The sequence below is a fragment of the Ovis canadensis genome, chromosome 25 (assembly GCF_042477335.2).
Source record: "Ovis canadensis isolate MfBH-ARS-UI-01 breed Bighorn chromosome 25, ARS-UI_OviCan_v2, whole genome shotgun sequence".
NCBI lineage: Eukaryota > Metazoa > Chordata > Mammalia > Artiodactyla > Bovidae > Ovis > Ovis canadensis.
Genome location: NC_091269.1, coordinates 34,349,762 through 34,372,189, shown reverse-complemented (window position 1 = coordinate 34,372,189; position 22,428 = coordinate 34,349,762). Strand labels below are relative to the sequence as shown.

General features: G+C 39.5%; 1 protein-coding gene across 6 annotated transcripts in view; it reads left to right on the top strand.

Annotated features, from left to right (window-relative positions):
* Window positions 1-22,428, top strand: part of RHOBTB1 (Rho related BTB domain containing 1) — a 140,417-nt gene that overhangs the window by 31,417 nt on the left and 86,572 nt on the right. For 3 of the 6 annotated variants that reach the window (XM_069571723.1, XM_069571722.1, XM_069571724.1), the window contains one exon: window positions 7,895-7,961. The exons of the other annotated variants lie outside the window; for them this stretch is intronic. The gene's annotated coding sequence lies outside the window, so the exon portion shown is untranslated. The remainder of the gene's footprint in view (window positions 1-7,894; window positions 7,962-22,428) is intronic. 6 annotated transcript variants of the gene reach the window in all.

Below are 22,428 nucleotides of genomic sequence, written 5' to 3'. Positions count from 1 at the left end.
TCCTCTACAGGGGGCACAGGTTCAATCCCTGGTCAGTGAACTGAGATTCCACATGCCGTGCGGTGCGGCCAAAAGATATCAATAAATAAATAGAAGAGAGTGAATCATGTTCTTCCCTGGATGCTATTTTGAATGGAGACAGGAAGATGAGCTAAATGACCTCTTGTTGATCCCCCAGCCTTGTGATTTTGTGATCATCTTAGCTTCCGGCACTTCATCTCCTCTGAACACTAAAATCTAATCTGCCCTGAAACATGGGAGTGTTTAACAGATGAAAACCTTTTAATGGAAGAAAGAGTCTGCCTGTTTCCTTGGAAGTCATTTCCTTAATAATTGCTTACATTTATATTCGAGGCAGCCCATACTGAATCATTAAACCCAAAGAAAGTCATAAAAGAAAAATTAGCAGACATACTATGTAATGATATGCAATTTATTTCTTGACTTTTCCCTTTGTTTCTCTGCATGAGAAACATTTATTCCTATAAATGGTTAAAGGATTCATGAACTCTGCTCGGCTAAACCTAAAAATCATCCTTGACACCACGGCAATGGTTTCAGTTTAAACAAGAGAGCTTTGTGAACATCTCTGGACATTTTACTTCCACGGCTACCTTCTGAGCAGCGTTGCCACAGAGCAAATTACATCTGACAAGGCTGTTTGGTGAAGATTAGCAGCAGTTAGATTAAGCAGTCCTTGAGCCTGCCATTTAATCCACCACTAGTGGTTTTATGCTCTAAGCCAATGATGCTACTTGGAAGCACAACAATTAGGTTATTAGTTTTTGTTACTTTGTAAGCAGCTATTTTTGAACCAGTAGAAAACTTTGAAAATAATTCCTACCGATGAATAGTTAAAAACAGACCTCTTCCCGTATCAGATGGATGACGTGGTTGACTCTGGATTCAGATGCCACTGTTATTGTTACATGATTATGACTAACAATGATTATGGTAAGACCATTCCGTTAAGTACCAGAGCTGAGCTTCCTGTACATTACAGCAGGTTCCCACTAGCTATCTATTTTACACATGGTAGTGTGTATATGTCAATCCTAACCTCCCAGTAATAAAATAGCTTAAATAAGCTACAGGAAGTGAAGGAGAAGACGTCAAAATTCGACTCTGGTGGGACTCGAAACCACAACCTTTGAATAACCACACCCAGGCGGACAAGAAGTCCAATGTGCTATCCATTGTGCCACAGAGAGAAAATGGCCTGGAATGGGTGAATTTAACTCAGATGACCATTATATCTACTACTGTGGGCAGGAATCCCTCAGAAGAAATGGAGTAGCCATCATGGTCAACAAAACAGTCTAAAATGCAGTACTTGGATGCAATCTCAAAAACAACAGAATGATCTCTGTTTCCAAGGCAAACCATTCTATATCAGGGTAATCCAAGTCTATGCCCAAACCAGTAATGCTGAAGAAGCTGAAGTTGAATGGTTCTATGAAGACTTACAAGACCTGTTAGAACTAACACCCAAAAAAGATGCCCTTTCATTATAGGGGACTGGAATGCAAAAGTAGGGAATCAAGAAATAACTGGAGTAACAGGCAAATTTGGCCTTGGAGTACAGAATGAAGCAGGGCAAAGGCTAATAGAGTTTTTCCAAGAGAATGCACTGGTCATAGCAAACACCCTCTTCCAACAACACAACAAGAGACTCTATACATGGACATCACCAGATTGTCAACACCAAAATCATATTAATTATATTCTTTGCAGCTAAAAATGGAGAAGCTCTATACAGTCAGCAAAAATAAGACTGGGAGCAGAGTGTGCCTCAGATCATGAACTCTTTATTGCCAAATTCAGACTTAAATTGAAGAAAGTAGGGAAAACCACTAGACCATTCAGGTATGACCTAAATCAAATCCCTTCTGATTATATAGTGGAAGTGAGGAATAGATTAAGGGACTAGATCTGATAGACAGAGTGCCTGATGAACTATGGATGGAGATTCGTGGTTCATGACATTGTACAGGAGACAGGGAGCAAGACCATCCCCAAGAAAAAGAAATACAAAAAAGCAAAATGGCTGTCTGAGGAGGCCTTACAAATAGCTGTGAAGAGAAATGAAAAGCAAAGGAGAAAAGAAAAGATATACCCATTTGAATGCAGAGTTCCAAAGAATAGCAAGGAGAGATAAGAAAGCCTTCCTCACTGATCAATGCAAAGAAATAGAGGAAAACAACAGAATGGGAAAGATGAGAGATCTCTTCAAGAAAATTAGAGATACCAAGGGAACACTTCATGCAAAGATGGGCTCAATAAAGGACAGAAATGGTAGGGACCTAACAGAAGCACAAGATATTAAGAAGAGGTGGCAAGAATACACAGAAGAACTGTACAAAAAAGATCTTCATAACCCAGATAATCACAATGGTGTGATCACTCACCTAGAGCCAGACATCATGGAATGTGAAGACAAGTGGGCCTTAGGAAGCATCACTATGAGCAAAGCTAGTGGAGGTGATGGAATTCCAGTTGAGTTATTTAAAATCCTAAAAGATGATGCTGTGAAAGTGCTGCACTCAATATGCCAGCAAATTTGGAAAACTCAGCAGTGGCCACAGGACTGGAAAAGTCACTTTTCATTCCAATCCCAAAGAAAGGCAATGACAAAGAATGCTCAAACTACCGCACAATTGTACTCATCTCACACATTAGTAAAGTAATGTTCCAAATTCTCCAAGCCAGGTTTCAGCAGTATGTGAACCATGAACTTCCTGATGTTCAAGCTGGTTTTAGAAAAGGCAGAGGAACCAGAGATCAAATTGCCAACATCTGCTGGATCATTGAAAAAGCAAGAGAGTTCCAGGAAAACATCTATTTCTGCCTTATTGACTATGCCAAAGCCTTTGACTGTGTGGATCACAATAAACTGTGAAAAATTCTGAAAGAGATGGGAATACCAGAACACCTGACCTGCCTCTTGGGAAATCTGTGTGCAGGTCAGGAAGCAATAGTTAGAACTGGACATGGAACAACAGACTAGTTCCACATAGGGAAAGGAGTAGGTCAAGACTGTATATGGTCACCCTGATTATTTAACTTATATGCAGAGTACATCATGAGAAATGCTGGGCTGGATGAAGCACAAGCTGGAATCAAGATTGCCGGGAGAAATATCAATAACCTCAGATATGCAGATGATATCATCCTTATGGCAGAAAGTGAAGAGGAGCTAAAGAGCCTCTTGATGAAAGTGAAAGAGGAGAGTGAAAAAGCTGACTTAAAGCTCAGCATTCATAAAACTAAGATCATGGCATCCGGTCCCATCACTTCAGGGTAAATAGATGGGGAAACAGTGGAAACAGTGGCAGACTTTATTGTTTGCGGGCTCTAAAATCACTGCAGATGATGACTGCGGCCATGAAATTAAAAGACGATTACTCCTTGGGAGAAAAGTTATGACCAACCTAGACAGCATATTAAAAAGCAGAGACATTACTTTGTCAACAAAAGTCAGTCTAGTCAAGGCTATGGTTTTTCCAGTGGTCATGTATGGATATGAGAGTTGGACTAAAAGAAAGGTGAGCACCAAAGAATTGATGCTTTTGAACTGTGGTGTGGGAAGAGACTTGAGAGTCCCTTGGACTGCAAGGAAATCCAACCAGTCCATCCTAAAGGAGATCAGTCCTGGGTGTTCATTGGAAGGACTGATGTTGAAGCTGAAACTCCAATACTTTGACCATCTGATGAGAACAGCTGACTCATTTGAAAAGACCCTGACGCTCGGAAAGATTGAAGGCAGGAGGAGAAGGGGATGACAGAGGATGAGATAGTTGGATGGCATCACCAACTCAGTGAACGTGAGTTTGGGTAAACTCCGGGAGTTGGTGATGGACAAGGAGGCCTGGCGTGTTGTGGTCCATGGGGTCTCAAAGAGTCAGACACGACTGAGCGACTGAACTGAACTGAACTGAAGCTACAGGAATATATTTACAGCACAGGGGCATTATACTCATTATGTTGTAATATTCCATAATGGAGTATAATCTGCAAAGATACTGAATCAGTATGCTGTACACTTGAAACTAATATAATATTGTAAATTAAATATACCTCAATTGAAAAAGAGAGAGCAAAGGACAAAAAAGACTGTTCTGTACAAACTAGCTACCCTGAGCTAATCTCTGAATGGGCTTTACAAGATTTTCATTGACTCATCACAACAGTTCTTTGAAGTTTTACCAAAATACAAAGTTCCTCATGTATTCTGGGAATTTTTTTTTTTTTTTTGGATATTGACTTTGTGTGTCCATGAATATTTTTACAATGAGTTATTCAGCTCTTGACAGATTATTTTTTGTGTTGCTTGGTCCAACTGCAGTTTGGATGATACAGAATGAACAGAGAAAACCACAGCATTAATCTTGAACGGTGAAAGCCCTATTTGTATTGTGACACAAATGTAAATGTAAAGCAAGCAGAAAATAAAAGGCTAAGTAAGCTCTTTTCTGAGCTTAGTACTGTTAGAAAATATTTAACTCGTTGCTTGGTAGCTTCTCTATTTTGTGTGCTATCAGTGCAAAAAGAATTATACTAGGGTCAACAATGATTAAAAACTTTACAGTAAATTACTTTTATCAAAATTTTACTAGTTTCTAGGGTAAATGTGCAGCACTAAACTTAATTACCAAGATCCATGAAATGTAGAATTAATATTCAAGATGGGTCTGAATTGTATTGATTAGCATATATTTTATACAATGCACTAAAAGAAAAATATGTTATCATTAATATTTGTTGTCTGTTGAATAAATTCTTAGCTTGTGGATGGAATAGTGGGTTTATATACCTAAAGAGGATAGCATTTGGTTGTGCCAAATACAAGCTGTGTTTACCACTCACATCAACTAAACCGCACTGTACCTGAAACTAGGCAGCATCTTCTATACAATGAGCATGACCGGACCAACAAAACCTATGAATTTTCTTTATTATAGCACTAAGATAAAGATTGTTATTAACTATAAGAGGCAAAGGGTCACTGATCACAATGACATTCTGCTAAATGACAGACCACAATCCATAGCCTTGAGTGATCCCTCTGCCAGATAACACCTAGAAACCACACTGAGATTTGGTTTCCAGGTGGTGGTTTTACCTAGTTGGCCTTAGACGTGTCAATCAAGCACTTGTCTCAGTTTGCCAATTCCCTCCTTGCTGACATCAGAACTGAGATGGCTAAAAATGTGTGAAGTCCTGTAGCCTACTCTCCAGGGCTTTCACCTTGGGATGGCAGGAGGGCTTATAAGGTCTCTATTACTCGATTGGCACAGCCCCTAAGACTACAGCTGAAAAGTGACCCAAACAAGGTACATTAAGGTGATTGTCTAACAAATGGTTAGTAAACAACTCTAGCACTAAAGACTCCCAAGGTTAAGGGGGACCTTAAAGGTCATGAATGACTATTTTACACTCTTCTGATGACTCAAGTGACATTCAAAAACCACTGATGATAGGAATCTCTTGGCTTCCCAGCTTCAGGCAGTTCTAGTTGATACTCATCAAATTTCCCCCTTACTGGTCCTAGATGTAACCGTTGGCACTAATGAAATGTTTACTTCCCCTCCAATACCCTGACAAGCTCCTTTCTAATGCTTCCTCATTCTCTTGGGTTTCCTTCCTTCAGTGCCCTAGTCACTTTCCTCTGCACACATTCCAGTTTTGCTTTATTTTGAGAAATGAAACAGAGTCCTTGCATAGCAAGGAGATCAAACCAGTCAATCTTAAGCAAAATCAACCTTGAATACTCATTGGAAGGACTGATGCTGAAGCTGAAACTCCAGTACTTTGGCCATCTTATGCAAATAGCTGACTCACTGGAAAAAAAAACCCTGATGCTGGGAAAGATTGAGGGCAGAAGAGGGCATCAGAGGATGAGATGGCTGGATGGCATGACCAATGCAATGGACATGAACTTGGGCAAACTTCAGGAGATGGTGAGGGACAGAGAGGCCTGGAGTGCTGTAGTCCATGGGGTCGCAAAGATTTGGACATGACTGGGAAACTGAACAACAACAAACATGGGGTATAATCTCATCCACACAGGATAAAACACAATTAGCAATAGCTTTATTCTAAGAACTGCCTTTCTGTTAATATTGAATTTGCTTTTGTGGCACTTATATCTGAGTGACACTTGACATCCCTAAGTGAAATTCCTAAGTGACACTTAAAATTCCTAAGGGCTTCCCTGGTGGCTCAGACAGTAAAGAATTCGCCTAGAATGCAGGAGACCGGGGTTCAATCCCTGGGTCAGGAAGATCCCCTGGAGAAGGAAATGGCTACCCACTCCAGTATTCTTGCCTGGAGAATTCCATGGATAGAGGAGCCTGGCAGGCTATGGTCCATGGGTTCACAAAGAGTCAGACATGACTGAAGTGACACACACACACACACACCACCACACCACACACACACCACCACCACACCACACACACACACACACACACAACACACCACACACACACCCATCCAACCACGTGCCACACCTCCATCCGACCACATGCCACACCTGCTGAACACCCTTCTGAGTTTCCTTCTTGTGGCTGTAGATGGCATTTCCTGGAAATTCACCTGGAGACATAATCGGCCACTAGTTTTCCTGCTGGGACTCAGATGGAGCCAAATTTGAATTGTTTGGTGCGAAGGAGGGAGAGCAGAAGTGTGAGGGCCTGAAGGAACCTGAGAAGAAGGTGATTCGGGATATGGAGGAAGAGAAAGGGAGAGAGGTCTCCAGCTCAGTCCCTTGAGGGTCCCCCTTTCTGTGCCCCCACAACTGGAGTCCCTCTGTTCCCTCCTTTTCCCCTCTAGGGCCGAATTCTCTCAGAACCTGGCCCCTCTTCTGCTAGCATAATCTAACCTGCACTTCTCCCTTCATCAGCCCCTGAAATTTAAGCCAGAAGGAAAAGAGATTTTCAGGAGAAACAGCTTCTAAAGACAAAGCAGTAGATGATGACGGCCAAATCTCATATTTCAATAAAACCCTGGCCACTGAGATAATTCGAAAGAATTATAGGAATGCCAACATTATTTCTTTGCCCCAAGATTGCCATCATTTCTAAGGGATGAAGAAAAAGTGGGACAAAGTTCCCACCAGTGACAACCCTTGAAGGCATCTAGAATACATTCTCTTACATTCTCTTTGCTCATCTTTTCCCTCTTAGCAACAGTGTAGTCTGTCATTTCCATTTCAAAGTTACAAACAAAGAAAACAGAAATCTCACAAGTCTGTTCTCTTTCTCATCTATCCACATAACCATCCCCTCTAAGCTGCGGGTTCATCTTTTACTGGAACATTCTGCTCCTTGAACTTAAAGAGCAACGTGTGTGTCCTGAGTTTTTTTTTTAATTGACCTCAGATCATTTGGGGGTTTTCTTTTGTATCGATCACTCCCTCGCCTGCACGGCTCATCACCGGAATCTTCCCCAATCCACTTCTTAGCGTTCCAGCCTCCCATCACTAGTTGTTCCCTTCTCAGAGGAACTGACTTCCCTAATCAGCACATCTGAAGCTATGACACCACGTTGCTCTGTCTCTTCTTACCATGCTTTATTTTTCTTAAAAGCCTGACTGCAGCCTAGAATTAAAGATGTGCTTAATTTGTTTTCTTTCTCCCCTACTAGAATATCAGCCCTATGTGAACAAGGATGTGCTTTGGTCCACATCTGTGTCCCAGGGCCTGGAACACTGCTGCTGTTTGCGAGTTTCTCAGTAAACAGATGCTTAATGAACAAAGCAATAAATGGATTATTTAAAGTAGAGATGCAGAGACACTGGAAAGAATGTCATATAAAAACCACATCAGAATGATGTGCAACTGTATATGGTAGAAACTGCTTGTTTTAAAGTGACTTTTGTTTTATTTTTTAGATAATATAATCGGAGCTTCTCTGTTTACCTGAAAACCATCTCATAGACAAGTTAAAAATGTGGAAAGGTAAAATTTTTAAGAAATTACTCATAATCCTAATACCATAAAAACTGACATTAAGAGCTTTGGGGTTTGTTTAGAATATTTGCAACCTTTTCAATCTTTTCAAGATATTTTCCCTTTGAAATTTTTATGCTATAGAGTTCTTCTAATCTGTCCCCTGAATTTTTAAAAATCTGTTCTCATAAATTTACCATATTTCTCTGATTTTTTTCAGAATTTTTATCCCCATCAGTTTTTAAAACTCTTATTTCTATTGTTCTTTAAGATTCTTATTATTTCCTATGAGTTAGAACTTGATTCTAACTTGATTAATTAACTTGATTCATTTTTTTTTAAATATCAGCTCCCCCCTTCATTTCCTCAAATCTTTGTACAATGAAATTGCCAAGAAGGTACATCAATGACCTATCTGATGTCCTGAGTTCAGCTGAAAATGAATTCCAGGACAGTTCGTTAGAGACACCATCAACACATATTTCATAAAACATTCGTTTCATTTAGTCTTAAAACATTATTCTACCATTGTGGATATACTGTAAGAATTAAGGTAATGGAAAAATACTGAAAAGAGACTTCCTAATAAATCTATATTCATTCATTCAACAATTTTGAGGCCCTATTATGTACCAAACACTGTTTGAAGCACCTGATACACCAAAATGGAAGCAAAGAATATACTACTTAGGAAAACCACACCAACTAATTCTTATTCAAATATTTTTGAACACCTACAATGTGCAGGCACTATGCTAGGCATATAAGCATGGAAATATCATAATATCAATGATCAGACACACTTGGGTTTAAATCTCAATTACATTCTAGCTTATAAACTGCTGAATAATTTACCCAGAAACTGGGAACAAAAACACACACTTAAAGGACTACTATTAGGCTTGAGAAATTAAATCATCCAAGATACTGGTGATACAAACATGAGCAAAATAAATTCCCTTTTCTCTAGATACTTGAAGTCTAGTAGATAAGATACATAAAACATAAGCATCTTGACATTTTTTATTTGTTGAACAAAGTCAAATCTAATACAGGACAAAATGTGTTACTGTCATACAGTTCTGTTCTACAGAATGGTAAGTTTCTTTATACGCCTCCTAAGATAGTGTCTTTTGAGTAATGGAATACTCAACAAATGTTAAATGGATGAACAAACAGATGTTATGTAAGTGGCTCTTTCACAATATCATCCAAAACTCATGAAATTTTCTCAAGAATATCCACTTCCAAAAAACCTCATTTAGTATTATTTAAATTCTCCTTTAAGAGTTGGCAGTGAAAGTATATTACTTTCTGCTTATAAAGTAGGATTACAAAAGATACTGTCCCTAATTTTTCAAGCTTTATATCGAGACGGTTGAAGGACCCAGGGGTACTTTAAGTTATATCTCCCATGTGGAAATCACAAGCTGATTTTTTGGTCTTCAAATCAGTGACGCTTCTTTTGTCTAGAAATAAGGATCAATTTGGCAACTTTGGAAATGTTTGCACATTTTCCTCCATACACACTGACTTTGTGAAAAAAGACGGAAGGAGCCAGGGTTGCAGGTTTCTGGAACACCGAAAGCTGAAAGTATAAACAGTGACTAACATGTTAGTCATAATAAGCAGCTGTTCCTTAACAGGGCAAGAAAAAACAGGTTTAAAATTCCACAGGAACATCAGTATAGACAAAATACAAAACTTTTTATCAGCCGAGAGGGACTCTAAATTGGGTGACCATAAAAGAGCATGTGATGTAAAGATTTGGGGGGGGGATTATACAGCTATCCTTGAAGTAATTTTAATTAGCTTTTCATTAAGCTTTCCTTAATAAAAGTGAGGCAGACAAATGATTTTCCAAGGTCTTAACTTTCTAGCAGGTTGGAGACTTTGCTTATTTTCCATGTGTCCCCTAGAGGGCAGCGGTGGCCCAAAACACAGGAAAGGATTTTCTCTCTCAGCCTCTGGTGATAACCTCCACTCCAGTCTCGTAATCATCTTCCACTGACCTACCTGCTGTATGCAAGCTGGCAGTGGTATGTCTATTTCTGAATACCTAACTAGTAAAAGCATTAAATACTACAAAAGGACCTGCATGAAGTGTACTTTTAAAGAGACTGAAAGTACATTATATGAAGATTGTATTTTATGTTTGTGTGTATTACTTCACACATACACACACACACACCCTAGTTGGTCCTTTTTATGCATTTTTCATGCATTTTTGGAGTAGAGAAGGGCACGAGACAGTTGGAGGAAAAATAAATTGGGCCAAGGCAAAGAAATCAAAGTTTTTTTCTTTCAGCTGGTTTGAAACAATCCAGAGTTATTACTGAATGCCTATCCATCCATCCATCCATTCATTCAGGAGTCACCTATTAGGTATTGCATTTGGCCGTGTGTGGAACAAAGAAACTCCTATAAGGAGCTTATAATTAAGAAAGTGATGCTCAATCACATTATCCAGAAAAGGACAACACAGGAGTATACCCAGCTAGCAGCAATGTGCCATAAGAATCTGCTTCTCTGACACATGGATTTCTTTTGAATGCGTATGAACACCTTGCCTGGTCCAACAGAGCCCATAACTTTCTATTTAAAAGGTGATGACCAACCACCTGAAGCTACCTAAATGGGAAAGGAGAGCCTGAGTGTGCGTTTTTCTAATGCTGAGGTTTTCTTTTTTAGTTAATGCTGCTTGTTTAAATATTTTATTCTGCTCATAGACATTTTTATGCAAAGGGTGCAGCTTTCAAAAGAGCCTTTTTGTAAGACTGCCCTAAAAGCCTCTTGTCATGCTTGTGAATTTATCTTCTGGAAGATAACAATCTTTTTTTTTAATTGTATTTGGATTATTTGCTAATTAAACCTCTCTATTCACTTTCATTTTATAAAACTGGGAGCAAGATGTGTGTAAAGAAAAAGATTAACAAATGCCAGAATTGTAATTCAGTAAATATTTGCTGAGCCATTTGGGTTTTTTTGTATGGAGCAGTGGGTAACAAAAAAACGGTCTACCTGTATGACAGTGAGTGGCTGAGGACATTCCTGCCATTCAAGCCAAATAGTGTGGTTTATGTGGTTGCTTGTTTACACAGGCTGCTTTGGCTGAAAACTACATGTATTTGCAATACTTTCTGGGGGACTTCTGCCATCACATTTGTATCCATGGTCTGCACTACAATCAAAGACCTTGAGACATTAGAAAACAGACTTCCAATCCTAACGATATGCCTGACGGTCTAACTAGCCATTTATGATGGTCCAATCCTAGATTAGGAATGATGTATTTGTTTAAATACACAGAAATTGGTGGGCAGTTTAAGTGATACTGCCCTGCAGAGGTCAAGTAACAGAATCATAGTATTGTCAGTATACAGGTTATGCTCAGGATGCCAGGACCAAGCCAAGAAGGGGACAAAATTGTTACAAATGGACCAGAAACCATAGTGTTTTTTAAATTATTTCTATTTGGCCATAATGGACCAAGCCATTGGTTATTTCCAGGGCTACAAAGAATAATATTAAATCTGTATCAAAGGACAGATAAGCATCTAAGTATTTGTCAAGTGGAAAGCTTCCTTAGAACAAAACAGAAAATTAGGATTGCAAAAGACCTAGACATTTACACTAGATATTTTATGAGGGGAAAAAAATACACTATGTAATTTGCTTCTTCCTGAGGATGTGGAAATTTCCCCTGAAGGGTAGAAAACAGTGTTTGTAGAAAGAGTATGTTTAAAAGCCAATTTGGCCTCCTGACTTTGTTTTGCATTTGTGGATTGAGATAAGCCTATGAAATTATGAAATGTCTGCTGTTAAATGTTAATCATTCTTCTATCCCCTACCACTTCTGTGTTCTTATATTTAAAAGGAAAATATAACCAGTTGCGCATATTTTGATATATTATCTGTTATAGAAAAGTGCCTCTTTTTCTGTTGAGAAGGGTTATTTTGAAGGTCAGAGATAGGTGATTTTAATATCAGTTCCAACAAGAGCTGCAGAGATCACTAACTGCATATAATTCATCAGCAGATGTTTTCAACCACGTGGCTCATTTTGAAAGTTTCTACTCAGGACAGTCCTAGCACTGGGTCTCAGGAAGAGAAAAAAATGGCCACCTCCTTTAAAAATATAAACAACCATTACATTTAATAGCACTGTAATACCTATCTGACTTAGAATTTACAGCTTTATTAAAAGCACTTCTGGGGGTTATGAACTGGGAGATTGGGCTTGACATATATACACCACTGATATATATAAAACAGATAACTAATAAGACTTCTATAGAGCTCAGGGAACTCTACTCAGTGCTCCGTGGTGACCTAAATGGGAAGGAAATACCCCCAAAAAAGAGGGGATATATGTATACATACAGCTGATTTACTTTGCTGTACAGTAAAAAACTAACATAATATTATAAAGCAACTATACTGTATAAATACAGACTCCACCATCTGACTCTCAACACTGCGGCCATGATGAAGACCGCATCTTCCCAAGGCAATAATAATAATTTCAAAGGTATTAGAGGTGGGGAGTTGGGGGTAGCTAAGCTTCCAGCCCTTCCCAGGAGGCCACAGAGCACGCAGTCCCGCTGTAGTCACTGGAAATTCTTCATGACATGGGCTGCGACCGCCCATAAATAAGAAAGTGTCTGATGGACGATGGGGACATGGTCCAGAATACTAACATCATATAAAGCTCTCTCATGAGTATGTCCAGTTTGAATATTTGGTCTAACTGAATAGTTCAAACTCAGAAAGATTCTGTGAATATGACTTTCGGAAAAAAGCAGTCCTTTATTTGATACAATATGTTATGTTACAAATGCAGATCATTAAATGTCCTGTTCTCTAAGCAGGGTACTTTGTCCTCTGAACAGCTTATTTACAACCGGTGAAAGTCACATGCCTGACTGTAGACATCAGACTCTGTTTGGATTACTTACATAAACATACTATTTGATTAAATTCAGCACCATAATCAATAGGGGGTTCTGGTATCTCATTAATTACATTCTATGGAAACTGTATGGACGCATCATTTAATTAGATTTCTCACTTAGTACTTATCTGAGTATAGGAAATGTCATCATAGTTTTTTTACACATGGTAATGAAATCACTGGTACATTACCAAGATTAAATCATGAAAGAGTATCTATCCTTCTGTTCTCCTTTCTGCTAAAATTACCCAAGCTTTTTACAGTACCCTACCTGTGATGGGCGGGACATGCAGAATTTCAAAGCTTTCCACAACACTTACCAATCTCCCTGTCAGAAAAAAATTAGTATTTCCAGTCTGTTAATCATCACGGCATTTTAGAATCTAATAGCTAATTCTTAGAACATTAACAACATCTATCTTTATTTTGTATTCGGTATGTACAGTGAATGTGTTCAGTGTTCCACTTACATGATCTTATTTAATATTCAGAGAAACATATTGAGGTTTCTGTCCATTATACAGATGGAGAAAATGAGGCACAGGTCACACAGATGGTAAAGCTGGAGCTAGGACTGAAATCCAGATCTGATTCACACTGAGACCCATCAAGTCTAATCCACTTATTTCACAGATGCAGAAACCACAAGCCCAGAGAGGTAATCTGTCTTTCCAAAGGGCACACAGCTGGGTAGTGGCAGACAAAACTAGGATTCAGGTTTCTACCTGTTACCTTTATTGCCAGGAGCCTTCACTATAGGCCTGAGCTACTCAGCTTTTGATCTTGTTTCATTCCTATTGTGGCACAGAACAGCCAGGTTCAGACATGTAAGCAATATCCATTAGCACTGCTGCCTGGGATGTATAGAGCAATCACATTTTTAATGGACTCTGTCAGAGTCCTTCCTTGTCTACATAGCTGTTAAAGAGGTCTGGAGTTAACTTATTGCTCACTTAAAGTCAGCATCTGGCACGGTTCCTCCAGTGGTAGAGCTGGATGTCTGTGGATTTCACTTTCTCCTATATCCCTGAAAACTTTTCCTAGAGAAAGTCATACCGTAGCACCCTGTTCCAGGACTGAGAACCCTGACTGCTTCACAAAGAGCCTTCGACTCTGAACAGCACAGATCTGGACAGGTCTTTTCCTTGCTTTAAATACTCAGATGGAATTTCAATCACGAAAGAGTGTTAAATTTCATCATTTGTCTTATCTGCATCTATTAGATATGGTTTGCTATTCTGCTAATGTAGGTTACATTATTGAGTTTTAAACAGTAAACCAACCTTGCATTCCTGATCATTTGGTCTTGATGTATCATCCTTTGTTAAGTTGCTGGATTTGCTAATACTTCGTTCAGGATATATGGGTCTATGCTCATGACACCCTTGTCATGTTTTGTCATATTATGCTGGCCCGACCTTGGTCCAAGTGGTGGTCACATAGATATTTACATACATTAAAATTCACTGAACTTAGGATGTTAAGACCTCTTGCTGCGTGTTAATTGTACTTCATTTAAGTACAATTTTTTAAAATTGTTAAGATGGCTTTACCTTGTCCTCAAGCCATGCTGAGGAGAATGGCCTTCAAGGCTTCCGACTGCTTGGACAGGCAGGTAACCTTCGTTACTCCACCTTGCACCATGGCTACGTAAGACTATGCTTAGTTACTTAAACTATCATATTCCTTAACACTGTCCGAATTTTGCTAACGTTCTTTCCTAAGCACAGAAGGACTCCTCCAGACTGCTCTTTCTCTACCTGGGAGAATTCCTTTCATCTTTCAATGCTTAACACAAATGCCATTCCTTGTAGGACACTTGCTAGAAAATTCTGAGCCCTCCACAGTCACTGAAAGATGTTGATCCCTTCTCTATGCTGGTATTGCGCTAGGCACACATCATTCTAACACACAAAACCAATCCTGTGTTTGTCTCCTCCATTAGGCTAAGTGCTTTTCTGAGTCACTTCTCATCTTTGGGTACCCAGGGCCTAACAATCAACAGGAATACTTGGCAAACGCTGAAAGAATGAATGCTTCCTTCAACACACAGTTGGGGGAAGGGAAAGAATAGAACATGGTAAAGTTGTTACGATTTTACAAAACCAATAATCAAATCAATGTATGTCCCCTCCAAAACAATTTTGGGAGAAATGGAAAAGATCTGGTATAATTATGTCAATGTATTGTTACATTAAAAATTAATTCAATGGAATTTCCCTGGTAGTCACTATATAAGACTCCCTTCTTCCACTGAAGGGGGCCCAGGGTTCAGTTTGTGGCAGGGATCCCTGGTTGGGAAGCTAAGATCTCAGATGCCATGCAGCATGGTCCCCCAAAAAATTTAGCTCAAAACTTGGAGGCTTAAAACAACTGTCTCACTTATTTGCTCCCAGTGCTGCAGCTTAGGCAGGGCTCTGTGGAGACCCCTGCATGTTTGGGAGGTTGTTCAGCTGGTGATGAAGAATCCACTTCCAAGATGGCTTCATTCAGCTGGCTGGCAATATGCTGCTGGCTGTCAGCTGAGAGCTTAGCTGACGCTGTCTTCTGCTGCTCCTGCTGCTAAGTCGCTTCAGTCGTGTCCGACTCTGTGCGACCCCCCAGACAGCAGCCCACCAGGCTCCCCTGTCCCTGGGATTCTCCAGGCAAGAACACCGGAGTGGGTTGCCATTTCCTTCTCCAATGCATGAAAGTGAAAGTGAAGTCGCTCAGTCGTGTCCAACTCTTAGCGACCCCATGGACTGCAGCCTACCAGGCTCCTCCGTCCATGGGATCTTCCAGGCAAGAGTACTGGAGTGGGGTGCCATTGCCTTCTCCTGACGCTGTCTTCTAGGGCCTAGCTATTTATCCATGGGAACTCTCCACATGGCTAGGTTAGGCTTCTTTTAAGAATGGCAGTCCCAGTATAGTCCAACTTTGTACATTCTAAGTACTTTCCTTCTAAGTACACAAGCAGAAGCTGCCAAGGTTTTTTAAGACTTGGGCCCAGAACAGGTACAGCTTCTCTTCAACCACATTCTATTGGCTAATACAGGTCACAAGGCCAGCCTCTTCCAGGAGGGACCTCCCCCAGGCAGAGAAGTGTGGTTCATCGGGGACCACCAAATTAACATACTACCACTGTGAAGATGTTACCACATTAATTTTAAAAATGAAGTCACTTTTATTATAAATTCTTACTCTTTCCTGTTGATGATTCATCTTGAGTTTTTTTTTTTTTTACTTTAGAAGTTTGTATCTACACAACCTTTTAATCCAGTTATGCTTCAGTTCAGTTGCTCAGTCATGTCCGACTCTTTGTGACCCCATGAATCACAGCACACCAGGCCTCCCTGTCCATCAGCAACTCCTGGAGTCCACTCAGACTCACGTCCATCGAGTCGGTGACGCCATCCAGCCAACTCATCCTCTGTCGTACCCTTTTCCTCCTGCCCCCAATCCCTCCCAGCATCAGAGTCTTTTCCAATGAGTCAACTCTTCCCATGAGGTGGCCAAAGTACTGGAGTTTCAGCCTCAGCATCATTCTTTCCAAAGAACACCCAGGACTGATCTCCTTTAGAATGGACTGGTTGGATCTCCTTGCAGTCCAAGGGACTCTCAAGAGTCTTCTCCAACACCACAGTTCAAAAGCATCAATTCTTCGGTGCTCAGCCTTCTTCACAGTCCACCTCTCACATCCATACATGACCACTGGAAAAACCATAGCCTTGACTAGACTGACCTTTGTTGGCAAAGTAATATCTCTGCTTCTCAATACGCTATCTATGTTGGTCATAACTTTCCTTCCAAGGAGTAAGCATCTTTTAATTTCATGGCTGCAGTCACCATCTGCAGTGATTTTGGAGCCCCAAAAAATAAAGTCTGACACTGTTTCCACTGTTTCCCCATCTATTTCCCATGAACTAATGGGACCAGATGCTATGATCTTCGTTTTCCGAATGTTGAGCTTTAAGCCAACTTTCTTACTCTCCTCTTTCATCAAGAGGCTTTTGAGTTCCTCTTCACTTTCTGCCATAAGGGTGGTGTCATCTGCATATCTGAGGTGATTGATATTTCTCCCGGCAATCTTGATTCCAGCTTGTGCTTCTTCCAGTCCAGTGTTTCTCATGATGTACTCTGCATATCAGTTAAATAAGCAGGGTGACAATATACAGCCTTGACGTACTCCTTTTCCTCTTTGGAACCAGTCTGTTGTTCTATGTCCAGTTCTAACTGTTGCTTCCTGACCTGCATACAGATTTCTCAATAGGCAGGTCAGGTGGTCTGGTATTCCCATCTCTTTCATAATTTTCCACAGTTTATTGTGATCCACACAGTCAAAGGCTTTGACATAGTCAATAAAACAGAAATAGATGTTTTTCTGGAACTCTCTTGCTTTTTCCATGATCCAGTGGATGTTGGTAATTTGATCTCTGGTTCCTCTGCCTTTTCTAAAACCAGCTTGAACATCTGGAAGTTCACGGTTCATGTATTGCTGAAGCCTGGCTTGGAGAATTTTGAGCATTACTTTACTAGTGTGTGAGATGAGTGCAATTGTGCGGTAGTTTGAGCATTCTTTGGCATTGCCTTTCTCTCGGATTGGAATGAAAACTGACCTTTTCCAGTCCTATGACCACTGCTGAGTTTTCCAAATTTGCTAGCATAGTGAGTGCAGCACTTTCACAGCATCATCTTTCAGGATTTGAAAGAGCTCCACTGGAATTCCATCACCTCCACTAGCTTTGTTCATAGTGATGCTTTCTAAGGCCCACTTGACTTCACATTCCAGGGTGTCAGTTATGCTTACTCATCAAATAAAAAGAAAAAATTTAGCTCCTCCGACCTATATAATATCAAGTTCCCAAACCCTTTTAAAACTAAAACCCGTTGGGTTTCTTTTGCAAGAGACTAGCTCAGAAACTTTGATTTCTGAGGGAAATAATTGTTATTATATAGTGGACAAATCTTCAGAAAATTTACAGTCATATCAGTGTTCTTTCTAACACACGGTGCTTAAAACTGAAATATTTGCGGCTTCAACTTGAATCTTACAAAAATGGTATCAAGTCAAGTTCCCTATGATTTCTTCATTTAGAGGTGCTTGACTTTCCCACCTCCCTAAATTTGGCATTAGCCTTCTTGTGCTTTTAACCACATGTTCTGAGGGCCTAATTACTGACTTTATAATCTGATTAATGGTGGGGTCTGTGTCTGTCCTGGCAGAGAAAATACACTCACAAGTGATGTCTGCTCACAGGAAGTCCTTCCCCTTTGCAGCGGTATTATATAGTGGTTATGAATTTGGATTTGAATTTAGACTTAGAATTTTAGTCCTTGAACTCCCCGTCCTAAGGATATGATCTTACACAAATGACTTAACTCTCTATTCCTTGGCTTTCCCATATGTACAATGGAGAGGACAATAGTATCTCACAGGGTTGCCACGAAGCTGACATGATATGAGAAAGCTTGCAGAAGCACTCAACAGAGTGTGTCAGTGGAGGGAACATTCAGCACATGTTGTAATTGTTGTTATTATTATTACCAGTGGAAAAGTTGTTAATACTCTTTGAGGTTTCCAGAAATAGACTGCAAAGTGTGAGATTATTCTGAAATCTTGGGTTCCCTCCCCACACCACGCTACATATTCTGTAGACCTGCTTTTTTAGTATTCTCACTATTAATTAGCCTTTGATTCAGGTTAGTTTTTAGGATGGGAGAAAGAGCGCATGTGAGTTGACCCCTAAGGCTTAGTGGTGCTTACACCATTACACCTAATTGTTTGGGAACAGTTGTAGTCACTCAGAAGAGGATTATCAGCCTACTAACAGATGAAGTCCAACTGAAAATCTGTAGACTCCCAAGATAGTTACTTCAATGTGTTAATTGATCAAAATTAATGCCTAAAAATGGCTATGAATTTAATAACATGTTTAAACAAAAACAGTTTAACTCATCAACTATGATAGTACATATTAATTTTCAAAATAGTCACATTCCTTTGCAAACAACCAATAAGCTCAGTGTAGACATGGGTTTCTGTTTTCTTTGCAATCAAACACTGGACGATTTAGAGTATCTGTCACTAACAAGTTATAGATAACAAATTTAGATGAAGAAAATGCTTACTAATACTGGGTCAGCTGCCACCAAGCTACATTAACTAATTACAGTGTTTTGTAATCAGTATTGCTGGTATATACCAAACTGGCATTTTAAATGAATGCATTTGTGCTGTGTAATGATAGTTGGCAATTATCTATGGTTTGGAGTAACCCAGGACGGTTACTCCTTGAATAATTGACCACAGTGACCCACATGTCTACCCAATCAGGAAGAAGCCTCCGTGCCGTTTGGAATGACTGACCCATGCAGTACACTGTTGTGGTTTTATTAACTGTGATGTTCACAAGTGTGTTCAAGAACACTGTGGATTGTTGATAGTATTCTAGGACCACAAGAAGAGATCCTGGTTAAATAAGCACAGGCAGCTCAACAGAGAGCATTTCCCTCTGAGAAAGGCACAACTAACTTTCACCTATAAATGTCCTGGGAAGTCTTGCAATAAGAAAAATAACTTCCCTTAAGGAGAAGATAAAATATAAAGTAGTTCTCCAACTTACTTTAACATTTATAAAGAAAGGACTATTTCCCTTTTTAACAGAGTTTCATTTAGGGTTGGTCCAACAAAATAAACTTTGTGAAATGCTACTTGACTAATTCATTTATATCTCCTTCTGTTTATTTGTAAATTCACAACTGGATAATTCCAAAAATGCTTCTGTCAGTTTTCCTTCAATTTAGTTTTGCTCCCCTCTCCTCACCCTGTCTGATCCACTAAATTGCCAGATTTAGCAAATGGAAATACAGGATACCCAGCTACATGTGAATTTCAGACAATAAATACTTTTAAAATATGCCCTAAATTGCATGGGACAGGTGAATGTAACTGAGTGTCCTATATTTTATCTAGCAACCCTGACCCCCAAGCCAAATGAGAGCCATCAGTAACTAATGAAACTGTCAGCTTAATTTAGTAATAAGTAAATGGAAAGAATTCATTCATTGTTTGTTGAATATTTTTTTTAAATCTTTCATAATAAGAGAAGTGTAAAGTGCTTTTGGAGGTCACTAGGTCTCTGGTCTTTTTGTAATAATTTCAACATGCAAAGTGTATACACTCTGGACTGCCATGAACTTTGGTACTCCAGGCTGAGGCTTTCAATTCAGAGATAAGGAAACTCGCCCTGGGAGAAGTGACTTGACTTGCCCAAGGAAATTCTCCCATAAAGAGTTGTCAACAGCCAGTCTTGAGTCCTCATTACCTAACTCTCAAGCCAGGGGTCTGAACTCCCAACCAGGTTGTCTTCTCTGTTGAACACTCTAGTTGATAGGACTAGAAAATACCAATTCCAAAAATTAAAAAAAAAAGGTGATGACCAGGTTAATAAGTGTTTTAAATAAGAGTTAGCTAAGTTTACCATTTTAACTGATAAAAATCAAAATAAACTGAATACATCAAAATACATTTAAAGCTTAAATTATACTGAACATAAATTTTTATCATTCAGAAGGCACTCAAGTATCTCTCAATATCTCAGCCCTCCATTTTTTGTATAATATGCCAAGAGTCCAAATATAAAGAAAATTTTCAGGCATCTTTTAGGTGCCTGTGTGTTTCTATTTGTAAACTATTGTTCAGGGTATATACGCTTTTTTCCCATCGATTTGCCACATAAAATGTATTACTAGGGAGAAACATCAAGCCTAGCAAAAATCAAACAATACAAAACTCTTGCTAATAACAGCAAGTTGCGATGAGTTCATTTCCATAGAAAGCAAAAGAACTATTTACATGCACAGATGGCATATCATCTTTACTATTAAAAAGAAGTATTACTCGGACTGAGGTATTAAAGCATGCTGCACCATGCCCAACACATAGTGGTTGCTACCTAAATATTAACTAGAATCATTACAGATTAAAAAGTCAGGTGGTCATCCCTAGAGAATGTCATACTGAGTGAGCTAAGTCAGACAGAAAAGGAGAAATATCATATGAACATCCCTTCTATGTGGAATCTAAAAAGAAATGATACAAATAAACTTATAAAACAGAAAGAGACTCACAGACTTAGAAAATGACCTTAATGGTTGCCGGGGGGAAGGGAGAGTTAGGGACTTTGGGAAGGTCATGTACACACTGCTGTATTTACAACAGATAACAAACGAAGACCTACTGTATAGCTCGTGGAACTCTGCTCAATGTTACGTGCCAGTCTGAATGGGAAGGGGGCCTGGGGAGAATGGATACATACACACGTATGGCTGAGTCCCTTGGCTGTTCACCTGGAAATGGCACAACATTCTTAACTGGCTGTGCCCCCCAAAAAAATGCTTTGGTGTTAGAAAAAGGGAAAAAAAAGTCATGTGGTCATGGATTCAACTAGAACTTATCATACTAAGGGAAGTTAGTCAGAAAAAACAGACAAATATCATATGGTGTCACTTATATGTGGAATCTAAAATATGACACAAATGAGTCTATCTATTAAACAGAAATAGAACCAGGGACATACAAGACAGACTAAGGGCTGCCAAGGGGGAGAGAGGCGGGAGAGCGATGGAATAGGAGGCCGGGGTTAGCAGACGCAAACGGCTACATATAGAATGGATAACAACAAGGCCCTGCTGAATAGCACAGGAAACTGTGTTCAGTATCGTGTGATAAGCCATAATGGAAGAGTATGAAAAAGAATCTAAATGTATACACGTGTATCATTGCCTTACTTTGCTGTACAGCAATTGACATCATAATTCAACTATATTCCATTAAAAAATAAATTTAACGAGATAATTATCAGTGTCTCAGAAAACAAGCCAGGTGGTTATCACAGTACTTATGATTATTATTCATCCACCCTAGTACCTTGCTTATTATACTTTACTCTTTACAAAACAGTTGTATGGTCTCAAAGTTCCCTTTTGTGAACGATCAATGTAATGTGGGCAGTGGTGACTGTGGAATAAATAAAGCCATAAAGGGTAATTTTCCCTTAAAACAGGTTTGGTCTTAAGTCACATACATGCTTTGCAGATAGGACTAACTAGAAGAAACGATAACTAAGGAACCTTGTGAACGTTTTAGCATTCAGCTCTGTTACAAACCATTTACTATGGGCTTTCTCACCCACAGCGCTACTCAAAGACTGTGGGAACAAAGACACTACGCTTTCACCAAAACTCCAGGCTCCTTTAAAGTTGATATGGTGAAAGGAAGTGAGATTTTTGTCTCTGACCCCAGGAGTTATCAGCTCATGTTTACAAGCTAAGGGACTGGTCTCCTTCAATGTCGATCCTGAACACCTTTAACTGCTTATATCACTTACGTGTGATGCAGTTAACTACTTGTTCATAAAGGCGAGTTTACCAAGTAGTAAATCATAGGTCCCGTTAAATATTACGATGAATATAAATATTGACTGAGCTAAGGAGAGACTGCAGTTGTGTGCATGGAGACACGTTCTTGACTTCAGAGGAAGG